The sequence below is a fragment of the Channa argus genome, chromosome 14 (genome assembly GCF_033026475.1).
Source record: "Channa argus isolate prfri chromosome 14, Channa argus male v1.0, whole genome shotgun sequence".
NCBI lineage: Eukaryota > Metazoa > Chordata > Actinopteri > Anabantiformes > Channidae > Channa > Channa argus.
Window position 1 is genome coordinate 4,675,190 of NC_090210.1, and position 14,542 is coordinate 4,689,731.

At 38.6% G+C, this 14,542-nt stretch overlaps 1 protein-coding gene across 7 annotated transcripts in view; it reads left to right on the plus strand.

Annotated features, from left to right (window-relative positions):
• tnr (tenascin R (restrictin, janusin)) overlaps positions 1–14,542 on the plus strand; it is a 172,454-nt gene that overhangs the window by 44,615 nt on the left and 113,297 nt on the right. For 6 of the 7 annotated variants that reach the window (XM_067475085.1, XM_067475089.1, XM_067475088.1 and 3 more), the window contains exon 2: positions 6,318–6,371. The gene's annotated coding sequence lies outside the window, so the exon portion shown is untranslated. Of the gene's footprint in view, positions 1–4,031; positions 4,172–6,317; positions 6,372–14,542 lie in introns of all 7 variants that reach the window. The other variant, XM_067475086.1, reaches the window with a different exon arrangement.

Sequence of the window (14,542 nt, forward strand, 5' to 3'; positions counted from 1 at the left end):
TCAGCATGTATTATGCTTTTAACTTAGAACCCATTTTCCTGTCAGAGGATTTAAAAAAAATAAAACCTAGGGGTCTTTACAAGGGGGTTTACATTCTCAGAAAAGCTGGAAACATTCACTGACCAGTTTAAAGCTTGAAAAACAAAACTGCACATCTGATCCATGCTATGTAAAGTATAAGATGAATATTTTATAATTTTCCACATCAGTGTTTGATATTAATGAACTTTCAGCCTGAGCCTACGCTGCTTGCTTGCTAAGATGACATATCTGCCTGCCCACCTGTTATGAATATTTATAACATGCTAGTGGACAAAGGTTAAAGAGACACATTTTGATTGTGGCTCACTGGCTCCATGATTAGTATTTAAGAAATGTTGCTGTCCATGGTGCTGAACTGGTGATCCAGTTATTCTCAGTAGTAGTAGATTCTCTTCTTTTTTTCTTGTTTTCCCAGTCTTGTGTCTGACCGTTTGGAAGAGTTCATATTGTCATTAAGTGTCAAAAAGAAGTATGATGACCATTGTAAGCGATTGAATAGCGACAACCGCTGCATGACCTCTAATCTTTTCAGCACTTAAAAGAAGGGATTTGTTGGAGAGAAAGTATAAAATCCTTATTGACCCTCAGCTTCACAGTAAAGGTTTGAAAGGTCTTATGTAAAGGTCTGAAAAAGCAGTCTGCGATTAAATGTACTGCTGAACCACTTGACCCATGTTGTAGACTTGTGTTATTCTCTCTCTCTTTTTCTTTCAGCCTTTCTCTCTGTAACCAGGTCTGAAGCTAAACTGAAAGCCTCTAGGAGTATGAGTGTCATATGTATAGCTGTGCATGGCAAAACAATTGCAGCCTGTCCATTGAATAATAGATGGGTGGAAGTTTAAGCAATGCCACCCATGAAATCAGTGGTCCACTGCTTGGTGGCTCGCTGATTCCTCACAACACACACCCAGGCGGGTGCCATAAAGGATGTTTATTAGGCTGACAAGTTGACACTGCAGCTCCTTGTCATGCTCTGATAATGGCGCAGACCAGCGGAAAGCATCCGCTGGTTAGGAGATAGACAGCTCCTTCAGGGTGCAGATAAGAAAGGAGAGGAAATAAGAGAAAAGCAGAAAGAAGGCAGAGGGAGAGTGGTGTATCCGTGCAGTGAGTGCCTATTTTTGAGTGGAAGAAAGGAGAGCAGAGAAAATGGGAAGGGAGAAGGAAATGCTAAAATTGTGCAGAGACAGAGATGAAGAGAGAATGGGAAAAGGAAAATGGGTTTGTGCAATCAGTGGTTAAGAGTGAGGTATTTGACATGATGCCAGAATATTTATTATTGTGGCAATACTTTCATAATGCTTCATTGCCAATTTAACACACGGATGTGTGAAAAGCAATGACACTGTGCAACAGCAGCTACTGAACCACTGGATGTTGCTCACCGTTTGGCCCTAAAATATCCGCAGCCTCCTCAGGCTTTCACATTTTTAGGCCTACAGAGCATGTAGATCACCTTGAGTGGGCTGGGCTGGCTGACTTCCCGCTAGTTTTTTGTCGTACTCCATGTCAAACTGAAGACAGTTTGACGACCCTTTTTAACTGAAATTCCTGCCTCTATTTATATGAATTAATTAATTGATTAATCAGGGAGCAGCTGATTTTGAGAATAATTGTAATATGATCTTTATATGTTTATCCAAGAGTTTCCAAATTAAACTGTAATGTAATTGAGCTAAATTCTGATTGTCACCATTCAGTCACTTTTGTAGATGCACAGATAAATGTATTCATTTTAAAGCCGGCTAATTTGGTAATGATTAGATATGGAGAAAAAGTTTTCTAACTGTGGTTGTTATGTAGAAATGCCCTCATCGCATCGATACATTGTAAAGTGTGTCTGACACTTAAAAAATCTGTTGAAGACAGTGTCTTCGCTTCCCTTCCCTTCCTTTTCCTTGCCTTCCCTTCTCTTCTCTCTCTTCTTTTTTACTCTGTAATGAGCAGCTCTACATTCACTGTGAGCCAAGAACAGGCGCAAGCTATGAATCAGCTAATCAATGGCACCAAAGTTAGTCCCTGAACAATATTGTAGGAAAACGGCTTGAATGAGCCTCATTGATTCAGCTTCACAAATCGTTATTTCCCAAAGAAAGGCTGACCTTGAAAGACAACAAGGTCAGTATTTGTCACTTCACACAGTGGGAAACTTATTCTAATATAAAATGGCCTCATGCATAGTTACCCACGATAAAAAGGCTTTTGCTCGTTGATTTGGAGGCATATTTTAAAATAATATAATGTAGAGTAATTTCTTATCAGTAGAACATCTCCCTCCAACCTCAATAATTATCTCTTCGATCAGGAAACCAGGTCAGAGAAAGAAGATGAAGAGATATTATGAGATTGGGCTTTCTTGCTAACTCATCATAAAATTGTGCAACACACTTCAATTTTTTCAAGGGTCAGTCCTTTTGAGCCAGCTCTGCAGAGGGAAGTTCCCAGCACCATTATGTCATCAGGGACAAGAGGACAGAGGGAGAGAAAGTGCTACAAAAGAAGCTATTTTAATTAAAGCTTGCAGATTTACTTGCCCAGCTGGGTTGAAAGCATAGGCGGGTCGGGCCGACGAGGGCCAAGTGACGCTCGTAAAAATGATTCATGCAAGGCAGGGGTGGAAAAGAGCCCCCGGAGGGACGGGCGGGGGAATTAAGGTGGGCAGTGAGAGGCTGTTCTGTAATGAGGACAAATAGCTGAGAAGTTTGTCGTCTGACAGAAGGTCTGGAGCTGGCCAGGAAAATATGCATAGTGCAATTCATTTCAGCTCCTGTGACATTTTGCCTGCACTGTGTCACCTTAGAAAGAGATTGGGCGCGGGTACAAGGTAACAATTTAGAAATATGGCAGTAAAAGCAAGTGAAATACAGTATGTGAGTAATGCATACTATCAGGCTTATGTTGTTTTCTTACTAAAATATGGAAAATCTGGACATTATTGGCATTTTAGTTCAGAATAATACAAAAAAAAAACACATTTTACAATTTTAAATAAGTAGTAGGAAATTTGTATCTGTAAATAGAACCGTTGTCTGTTCTGTTAGCAGCTGCTAAATGAACGTATGCAACATAAACAGAAACCATGGCAACACTTCATGTTGTGAAATGGCAGAGAAAATGCCAACAACAACATTAATGCCATGTATGTAAATGTGGACAGTTGTGGGCAAACTCGGTACATCTTTTCCTTAAAAATGTTTACTATTATGATATTGTCCTTTAAAGCTGCTACTGAAATAGTTTGACACTGCCCCCCGGCAACATGCAGGATTGCATCTTACTTAGGCGTTTTGGTACTTTCTGATGATGAATGCCCTTTTGCATCGGCATACGCATAGTTAACACCAAGTATAACTAAAACCTTACACCCACATAACAGCATTAAGTGTTTGACTTATTCCTTATTCAAAACTTGAATCATTTGCTGTCCGTGTGTGAATGAATAGGGTAATGACAATAATAAATCCATCTACCAGACAAAATAACATTAACATTGTATCTTCCACAAAGGTATTATGACTGATTTTGACAAAGAGAATTTCATATGATTGCAAATGTATCTGTCATGAAAAGTTTTAAATGAAAATATCCTTGCATATTTTACTGTACTGTTAGTACAGGTACATTGCCAGTGACGATGAAGTTACACTTTTTATTTTATTTTCAAATGAGTAAACTGCATAGACTGGTTCACTGATCTGTCTGTGTGTTACGTGGATTATTTTTGTACATGTGTAAAGCACATGCAGCAGCTGAAGTCTTCTTCCCCGGCCAGATTTTAATAGTGGCGAGGAGCCAAAGGAGACCTATCGTTTGAATTGGTGCATGTGTATCATCTTCGTTTTTCTGTTTTCAGAAATGTGGATGGTGAGAACATCAACCAACTATCTTTTCTTCTCTTTAGCTTTGATTTAAAAAAAAATCTTTTTCTCACCTCCCACACACTCATGCTTCACTCATCTCCCTCTTGTTCTGTCACTCTCTCCTTCAAGCTGTTGGATGTCCCCAGAATTGAATGACGTGATGAATTCAGAGCTGTGAAAATAATAACCGCCCCCCAAGCACACAACACCTCACTCTCACCAAAAGCCCTGTCTGCTGTGACAGCAGATGTGACTGCGTCTCAAGTCAGGTCTGTCATATTACCCCCTCCCTCTCTGTGTAATAGAATGTATCATTTAGAATCACCATCTGTAAATTCCTCTACGTATGTGTTCCTCAACCATTTAAAGGCTCTACTTGAAGGTACGGGGACAGAACCCATTTGCTGGAGACAGTGTCGTCTCAAAAACAGTAGAACAACCATTCTTCCATCATATATAATTGTCTAATAAAGTAAAAAGAAAATCCAGAACAGAAATGTCTTGAGGCTTTTTTTTCATAACTCTTAAAATGTGAGGTGTTAGTGGGTCACCTTATTGCAAGAACTCAAAAAAATGTAGGTTCAAACTATCGAAGGTCATCACTTTGGCTTCTTTTTATGTCTTGACGTTTCTTTCTTGAGCATGTCTGCCTACGCATTCTCTGGCGACATTGTAGTATTGGGGAAGTCACATGAGCTCTGCTGTCTTAACCTTTATTTTCTAACTCAGATCCTGTTATTTAAAATGGTCTTCAGCTGTAAAATGACTTAATTTTGAAAAACATTAAAAAATGACCCCTTAGATGGATTAGGGTGATGTTGGGGTCCTCCCTCTGGTGCGGAGTGCCAAAATCCTATATTTGCTGTCTTTTGAAGTTACTGTATAGAAGTTAGTGCATACTTTACATCAGTAATTTGAGTTGGCATATCAGCAAAGTGATGAGCAAAGCAAGATTTAGGAGGCGGCTTTAAACACTGACACTTGAATCAAACGCTGCTAAAGGATAACAATATATATGTGCCAAAACTGAACTAGCTGCTAAAATGTAGTTGGAGCTGTTGTTTTGTTGTTATGATCCTACTATTCAGAAATATCCTGTTTAATAAAGATTAGGTCCCAATAAACGTCTGACTCTGCTTCATTGATACAGTAAAATCTGTTGATATGAGGTAATGTATCCAGCTGCAGCCCTGAGGTAAAGATATTGTGTAAGAGAAATTGCAATCTTCATCCTTTAATATTCCACAGTAGTACTCGCTAATTAAAACCTCTAAATGTCAAAATATGCTAAAATACACCCCATCTCGATAATCTAAAAATGTTTTTTTTTATTATTGCTTAAATGTAAATCCACCTTTTTTTCAAAGGATTACTGAGTCTATGTTGGCCTCTCACTCTTTCTATGTCCTTGTGAAAAATGTTTTCATTTGCAGCTTTGTGTGTGTGTGTGTGTTTGTAGGTGTGTGTGATATGACATAAGCAGAAAATTAATGGTAAAATCACTACAATTAAGACATTTATGAACAGGTTAAGTGTCAGACTTTACATTATACCCTGGATATGTGGTTTTATCTCTTTCTTTCCAAATTTGGATCTTTGCAGTTTGACAACAGGTTCATTTGAAATCACACAGGAAGACCAATAGCTTTTACAGCTCTTCATATGTGTGTGCTTATTCACATGCCTACATATTTTACACAATAGATACACGAACATCACCAAACAATGATTGTCTTAAGTTTTAGAGCAAATGTCAGCCTAATTAGGATGATGAGCTCATAAGACAAGCACTTTATGCAACAGGAAAGGTCATGTCCTGTAATTCCAGAGCCTACACACACATCCACTGCTTCTGTCAAGAGTCTGTATCAAGTGCTGTGTCATGTCTCAAGTGTAAGTTGAGCATCATTTCTAGTGTCCTTCTAAACCATTATAAATGCAAATTCACTGACGTTCAATACATGTTTGTTTACAGCGTGTACTTAGTAACATAATTGCCACAGTAAACGAAATGCATTTACAGTAAAAAGGGTCAGAATATCCTTTAGAATTTTCATCATTAATATTGCTGATTTACTGTCTTCATAAAGACAGTAGGATTATTGTACCATCATAGAATGTAAAGCTTCATAACTCGGCAGCAGAGTTTGAGTAGAGTCACTTGGGCAGAATATTAAAACAAAGAGATGAAAAGTACAAGATCTTATCAATACCGTGTTCCTTCCGCAATCAGAATTTTCAATCCTGGAGCTGCCACCATTGTTGTCACTTGTAAAATGGGTACTACTTCATAATGTCCAAAGACATCCAGGTTTTTTAAGCACGTGTATTTGATAACTTAAAAAAACAGACCTCGCAAACAACAAAAGATTTCGCACAAAACATTTACATGTTCTTTTTATTTTTTTTTGACAGTTGCAGCGCTGACGGCCATCACTGAACGGATCAACGCTGGTTGGTGCCTTCAAGGTGGGTAATAACTTCAGACGTATGCTGCAGCTCATCTTTCTACATACATGTGTAAATGTTTGATACCGCTTTTCTTTGCAATCCCTTAATGTATGATCGTGTGTAAAAATGTGTTCATCCAAAGAAACACATTGCAAAGCAACTAAGCATGTTACTGGATGTGGGTACAAAACATAAGGAAAAGCTTTGTTGTTTGCTTTTTGTGTCCACATAATAATAATCCTTTGAATGAAGCTGCTTACTTTCCTACGTTCATCTTCAATGGCTCCTGAAACTTTTCCATATTATCACAGCTTAGATTTGAAGTGTGAAGCTTGACTAGATATTTCAGATAAGGCAAGGCCCATTTGCTATCTGTCAGCATACCTGGATACGTTCTTTAGCCACATTAGCATTGGTGGTAGCTGTTTCGGTGGGTGCAACATATCTCAGGGACCTAGAGACACCATTACTCTTCTTACAATTGGTTTACTGTGTAACTGACTCCTAGATGATGTCTTAATATTCAACATCTGCAGATGGATAAAAATCTTCTGTATTGAATTTGTGCACCACACTCCCATCCATCATTCAACTGGGCACACAGTTAAATTACTTGTGGGCAATAATTACCTTGCAATATATCCATCCAGTCTACCTCTCAGTTTCAGGCTGATACGGTACATAGTTAATTCAAAAAGATCTGACACATATCTATTTGTCTCTTCAATGAAAGAGGAAGAGCTTTTGCTGCAGAGAAGGCCTGGGGCAGTCAGACTTTCTCAGAGTTTTCAAGAATTAGCAAACCGAGTAGAAAGTGATGACTTCACAATGCTTGATTTGCCCTACGGCAAACTTTTCACTTCATTTGATTTAAACGGCACTGTCAGTGAATTTCTCTGCTGTCTATTTTACAGTAATACACCCAGAGGGATAGGTTGATAGATTTGTAGATATATTATTATGTTAAGAATAGATTTAAAGAAATCACCTGAATTGTCTCATTCCCAACATTTTAAAAGTAGAAATCTCCCTTTAACATTGTCAGAGTGAGCAGTTGTCCATCACATCAATCACTGCACGTGAACCATTACTTTATACCAATAATAAAATTTTCACTTTAACTAGACTAAGTAAGACATAGGTTTCTTCTTATTTCTTCAACTCCAGGAAGCACAGCAGTGCTTTTTTTGCATGAAGTCATTTTCTAATAATTATATTCCACTGCTGTGTTGGAAATATATTTATCTGCTGTATATATTTGATCCTTTATACTCGGCCTGGTTGCTCAGTGGTAGAGCATTGGGTTAGGATGCAGAAGGCCAGGGGTTTGAATAAAAATGGGAGGGCTGCGGCAGAAAGGGCATCCGGCGTCACAACACATGCCAAATCAATGTGTGGAACATGTTCCACTGTGGCGACACCTGAAGGGAAACGCAGACTCACAGATTTCACTGTTGTATTAAAGCACCTAGTTTGAGACTCACAGCAGTAGGCAGAGAAGAGGAAGGCAACGTTGCATGTTTGCCTTTCTAATTACTTCTCATAGGAACCCAGTCATTGATTGTTGCAAATGGTCATTGATTTTTAGCAGGGCTCTACGGTATTTGACATTTGTGCTAAATTCAACGGAACACCTGACGTCTGTGTGCCACTGATGTCTGTGACATCAGTAGCTCTTTTTGTGTATAAGTGTGTATGTATATGTGCATACAAGTGTGTTTGTGCATATTTATGTGTGCTTAAATGAGAAAGGGCCTGATGAATAGGAAAGTCGCGGAATTCTTTTTGGCCCGGACAGTCTAATCGAGAAACATTGATCTGGCTGGGGGGAAACAGTGTGCTTACTTGCACATCGAGATAGCCAAAGGCTATTGGCAAACTGTTTGTTCTCATCGGATAAAATCAGAAGACTTTCCCTCCTTGTGGTTTAAACAGATTACCATGTCAGAGGGTCAGAAAAAGTGCCACAATTAATCAGCTAGTCTCCCTCAATATTTTTGGTAACAAAATGTTAGATGATGCCACTGTTCAATACGGACCTTAGCTATCCCTTAATGAATATTTCCCACACGTCACATGTTGAGAAGACAGCAAGTCAAGTGTAAAAGACTGTAAAGTAATAGAGGCCCAGTGGAACCAATGAAGGCCCCAGTGGTGGATTGGATATAATTTAAATGTTCTTCCCACCATTTAAATATTCTTATCACTCCACATTATTCTTGTGGCTACAAAATGTTGATATATACTTAGATGCAGCAGATGCTTCATAAACGTCATAAAGCCAGGCAAAACTTAAACACTCAAGTGTTAAAGTGGTGTGGGCAGTTTTTAAGAAGTGAATTAATATGAAGAGGCAACCAGCTGTTCACTCTTTACATTTCAACCAAGTATGACTTTGGCATTTTTCAGAGAAATTAGCAGGCTCCTGATTACATGAATCACAAACAGTGTTTGATGTGTTTTGACCCCTTGGGCACCATCACAGTATGTGCAAGGCGAGCTTGGCAGCATTAAGGATATTGGTTCCAGTCTCTTGAGTTTCCACATTAGGTTTGTGATGTGGCAGATACAGCATTTCCACTGAGGTTCACAGCAGGCTCAGTGCTTGCCAGCTAACTGGGCATTGGGTTTTACTCCTCTGATCTCACAACGCGTTAGCTGACAGTAACTGCGTGATGGGTCTTAATACTTAAAGGTGTCAATCTTATTTATTTGACACACCTAGTTTGTTATAGTAGGGCTTAAATGTGTCAGTTCCCTGTGGATCAGCTGCTTCTGTACTGATAGTATCATCATTTCTTCGTCTTCTAGCAAAAACATACTTGATCCTGTTTTAGCACCTGTCACACATGTGAACATGTTAACTCCTCTCCTGAGTGTGGTAGCCTCTCGTGTGCTTTATTGTGGAATTAGGACTCGTCTCAGCAAATGGTCTGCTTTAATGGGAATTCGTCTGTCATTGTCCCTAACTCCCTTTCCTGTGAGAGGTTTGAATAATGCAACACTCTGTCCTTAACTTCCATTTAAATATATCTGTCTGGTCAGCACAGGGAGAAAGTGACAAAGACAGAGAGACTCAGTCAGAGACAGCGAGACAGAAGTGCAGAAAGGCAAAAGGACAAAGAGTGCAGCAAAAGGAGAAAGTTTGCATCAAAGGGCAAAAGACACACATTAATAGACACATAAAAAGATGACAGGAAGCAGAAAAGGAGGGAGACACAGTGCAGCATCTGTACTAGGCTTGCTAAGGATATCTAATGTGATTTGCTTGGGTAATGAGACAAACAGCCATTTGTAATTTCCAGTGTTAGTTCACTGCTCGTCATGCTTTTTTGTGCTGTGTACCTACATCCACTTCCTGATTACCGAGCGGTTGGAGACGTTTATTTTTAGCTGCCTGGGACATACGTAGGCACACCGTGATGAATGAGAATGGTCTTCTATTGTGGCAGCAACAACAGTAACAGGATTGACTGTAGCGTTGGCAATAATGCTGTTACTACATCACGCGGAGAAAAACAGAGCTTTGTTTACCCAAAGTTTAGTTCAATTTGCTGAAATTGACATTGGCATAAGATGACAGAAACGGACACTGTGGGTTTAGGCAACAAACAACAGGAAAGTTACTAAAAATTGTATCATTATGAACAACAGGACATTATCTTTATCAAATTATTAGTAAGTAATTTATTTTTAAACTTTTTTTACATTAATGAGGTATTTACAGTTATTAAATTACTAAAGTTTAATAGACTACTCATGAATTATTATCATATTTTCATATCATAAGGAATATTTACATATATTTTTTTGTTGAGGACATTTGTTGCATTAATGCACATTATGCTTCATTTGGTGATATTTTTCTGATATTATTTTTATTCTGCTGAAACTGTCAAATTAGCGACATGGCACTGTGGTCGAAATGTTGAGTGACACATCTGTGGATGTCATTGCTCTAGTGACAATATTTGGATGATCTGTAGATCAGTAATTTAAAGATTCATGGCTGTAGGGTGGGATCAGTGGTTGGTCCACTCATCCTCCTGGTTACATGTTATGTGTCCCTTGGCAAAACACTGAACCCCATTGTCGTCCTTAGTTTCTCCGACTTACTTATATGTTGCATCTGCTAAATGCCTACAGTGATTGTTGTAATTCTAAGTGTATTTCCTCTAAGGATTAGAAATGTTAATGCAGCACACATTAGACAGAGATGGCCAGAGGTTTGCTGTACATCCTGCCACTAGACTGCCATCGGCCCACCTTAGCCATTTTGTACAGGTTCGAAAAGACATAACTCAACATGTGTTTCTCAGGTGAGCCGTCTGTGTGCCACAGGATATGATTTAAGCCTCCTTCTAGTAGGCGGAACAACAATGCAGCTCGAGCAGAATCACTTTAACTATAAATCTAGTTAAAAGTGGAGGCCATACTGTAACTCCCATGCTGCAGTCTACTTTTACTTTCCACTGTACCTTAAAGAGCTCTCTCATGTTCCTTTGAGAACAGGTGCTGTATTTCATCCGCTCTAATTTCACAGCTACTTTCACAGTCTTTAATTCCTCCATCTCCATTTCAAACTACTGACATAAAAATCTTTCTCTCTGTTAAGCAGCATCAGTTGAGGTCTTTTTTTCTCCTGCTTTCAATCTTACTTTCTTCTCTGCCTTTCTTCTCGTGCTCACAAAGACAAAGTCGAATGGGCCAATAGTGTTTAATTGCTGTGGTTTTTATGTGGTCTGCTGAGAAGTAATAGCCACTCAGCACTTCTGTCTACAAGATAGATGCTGCCGAAGCTTGTTTGGGGGTTTCAGCGTGGGAGCACACCCAGTGACTCAAGGAAGTGCAGGTGAAGTAATAAAGGAAAATGGTTTGCTGGGGGGATGGAATCTCACAATGGATTTCATTTCCTTATTTGAAACAAGTCACTCTAGGTCAGGCACACACACACACACAGGCACACAGATAACAAAAATGCGCATTCACATAGACATACAGGCAGACACAGCAACACACTCACACACAAACAGGGGTCAGGGAGGTGCAGCAACTTGTTAGTAACAACCATTTGCTGTGACCAGCCCAGTAATGCAATCTACTCTTGCTGTTGGACAACCCACAATGTAGAAGTGCTTGCAGGGTGACTCTGACCAACTCAAAAAATGGAAACAGCAGGAAATCAAAAGGGCGGCTTGAATCCCTCCTGTATTTGGCCCAGGCCTGGTGTCACAGACTGGGCACAAACCCATTATTTCCTAGTCCCTAAACATTACACCAAGTAATATGTGTTTCTCTATATTTGGCCATAGGCTTTGCAACAGAACACAACAGAAATTATATAATGTTAATGTGTGATCAATGTTTATACATTTATATGTTATGTTAAAATTGTAAAAAAATATATTATAAGTATATAAGTTTCCAAGTTTGCTTTTCAGAAATCCCCCAGTATCTACAGCAATTGTAGTATTTTTGTTGTCGAGCGTAAGTCGATGATTCAGCAGTTTAATGAACACGTTCCCAATGTGCGGGGGCGTATGTAGGTATGTAGGGAGCGACACATATACCACTTTTAGCCTGACTTGAGAGGAAATCTCATTGTTCATTTTGAAATTGACATCATATGATACTTGAAAATGCCGGTAGAGGAAAGAAAAATGTAGGGACAGCGAGGACTCTTATGACATACAGTCTGCTAGTCTTGCCGCATGGTGCTATATAACAAGATTTATATTATGATATAAACAGCACTCACGTTAAAACTGAGCTAGTAGGAAATAATATCAAGTCATGTTTCCCAGACATATTTTCACATCCAATATTATCTTCCCGAGTACAGTATAACCTCTAAAGTTCAGTTCTTACAGAGAATACATCATTTTATTTCAAGTGTGTCTGTGCTTTCGTAGAGTTGTGCTGCACACAGAACCACTGCACAGAAGTCCTGGTTGCAATACAAAGTTCAACTAACTTGACAAGGCAACAATGCATGGTTGTAACAAAACTATAGCTACGCTACATATAGAAAACACCATCCACATCCTCAGTGGAAATTAAGTATGGATCACAGTAAGTTATGTGATTACCTTGGAACTGAACCATGTCAGAAGTTCACTGAAGAGTTTAATTGCTATCCAAATGATTAAATTTTGTTAGTCTCACCACATGATAGAAATCCAAAATCTGAGTCCATGAAAAAGCAATTACTTGCTTTACTGCTTAACTGTTAAGGGGCCTACATTATCTAGTTAAACCCATTCACAATTTGAATTCAAAGGAAGCTTTAGTTTGTTTTATTTACTTTCACACTGTGTGTAGTTTATTCAATATCTATAAAAACCAGGCTGGGTGTTTTTGACATTTGTGACAAGTGATTACTCAAGTAGTCTGTATAAACATTTCTGGTTCCGTTTTGCTGTATTTTTTAGCAGCTGCTCAATTAATAGGATAGTGTTTTGACACCATTTCTTACTATCTCTGACAGAGACTACAATGTAAATAACAAGAAACAATAACTGTAATATTATTCCTATTATTCCTTCATACATGTAGGTAAACAGTAAAATAACACTGAATGGAAATGAGAGGTTTGCATGCGACATGTAAAAGTAGACTGAATACATTTTTTCTTTTTTTTTTTATTAGACACATATGAGCTACATAGCTATTGAGGTCTAAGGAATGTAGGTAAACTATTTAATTATTTTTTGTGACTAAAGTGCTTAGTATGGTCTTGATGCTTCACCAGTCACCATTTCATCATCATTTCTGAGATCCAGGAAAATGGAGGGTATTACTTATGCATCACTATAACAGTGTTGGAAGTTATTTTATTACTGAAAGCACTGTGGAATCTGGACGTCTGCCATCCAAATTGGTTTGGGTGATTTTTTTAGTAAGGATACGCACAGAAATATGCAAATTAGAGAAGCTGTAGCTCAGTTGGTAGGGGAGACTTCCATGATCCATAGGGTGGGTGTGTGTGTGTGTGTGTGTGTGTGTTTGAGGGAATGAATGTGAAGCAACACTGTAAAGCGCTTTGGATAAAAGGACCAAATGGAAATGTATTTTTGCTTTAAAAGTCTAGTAATTGGTATGCAAAGCATCTGAACTCCTTGATGTCTTGTGAGTCTTGCTTTGTTTTATTTTCCCCTTGTTTATTAGACATAGACATTTATGGTATAGGGTACCTCATTAAATAAATCACAGTGATAGTATAAATATTACTATGTAGTTTCTTTACATTGTTAATTTAGCTTTATGTTAATATTCTTTCCAATGACATATTCTTTTAGTTTGGATTTAAGTAGATTGTTTCACTTCTAGAAAATATCTGAAGTGGTTGAGCAAAGCATGCAGTAAATTTGTCCCATGTTGTAGCCAGTCAGTCATTAGCCAACTAGCCGCTGCAGCTTCTTGTGGCCTCTGACGCTTATGTGAATGTCCATCCTGCAGCATCAAAATATTTATAAGAATAATATAAGAATATTTAATTGTTTAAAAGGTTATTTCCCTTGTCGGACATATACATTCAATTCCTGCTGAGGTCTGAATAACTTTAATCAGTAAAACATTTCTAAACCTACAGTAGCATCTCTGAAATGAAAAATGCATTTACATTCATTCAGATTCATAAAAAGCAGGGCTTGGTGAAATCTGATGTTTACAGCTTGCAAATGTGCTGTGTAATTCACACTGCAACTTGTTCAGACAGCACTGTGGCTATGATCAAGGGAAACATTTAGGCATCCAAAGCCCTCAGCTGGGGCTACTTAGCTGCTTAGTCTAGGTTACTGTAGTGATTTGGGCAAGAGGCAGTCATTTGTCCTAGTTGAGCTGGCAACACGGTCGCCATCCTACATGGAAAACAGCCCCTGGTGAAAATGACTTTCCATTACTTGTGACCCCAGCTGTAAATGACATTCCCCACTGATAGGATAATTTGCTGCCTTATGTATCATCCAGACAATTTTTTTGTAGGAAGATAATTGAGGCAAGTGTAACCTTACAATGTAGAAATACCTCCCTAAAAATAGAATAATGTATTCCCCTTTTTTTTTTGTCTAGATGTTTGGGTGATGGATGATATTCGGGGGAGCTGTGTGCTTTCACCGGCTCAGTCTCCATCTCAGGAACCTCACATATAAAACAATGTCATCTCACAGTAGTGTTGTTGTCATATTTGT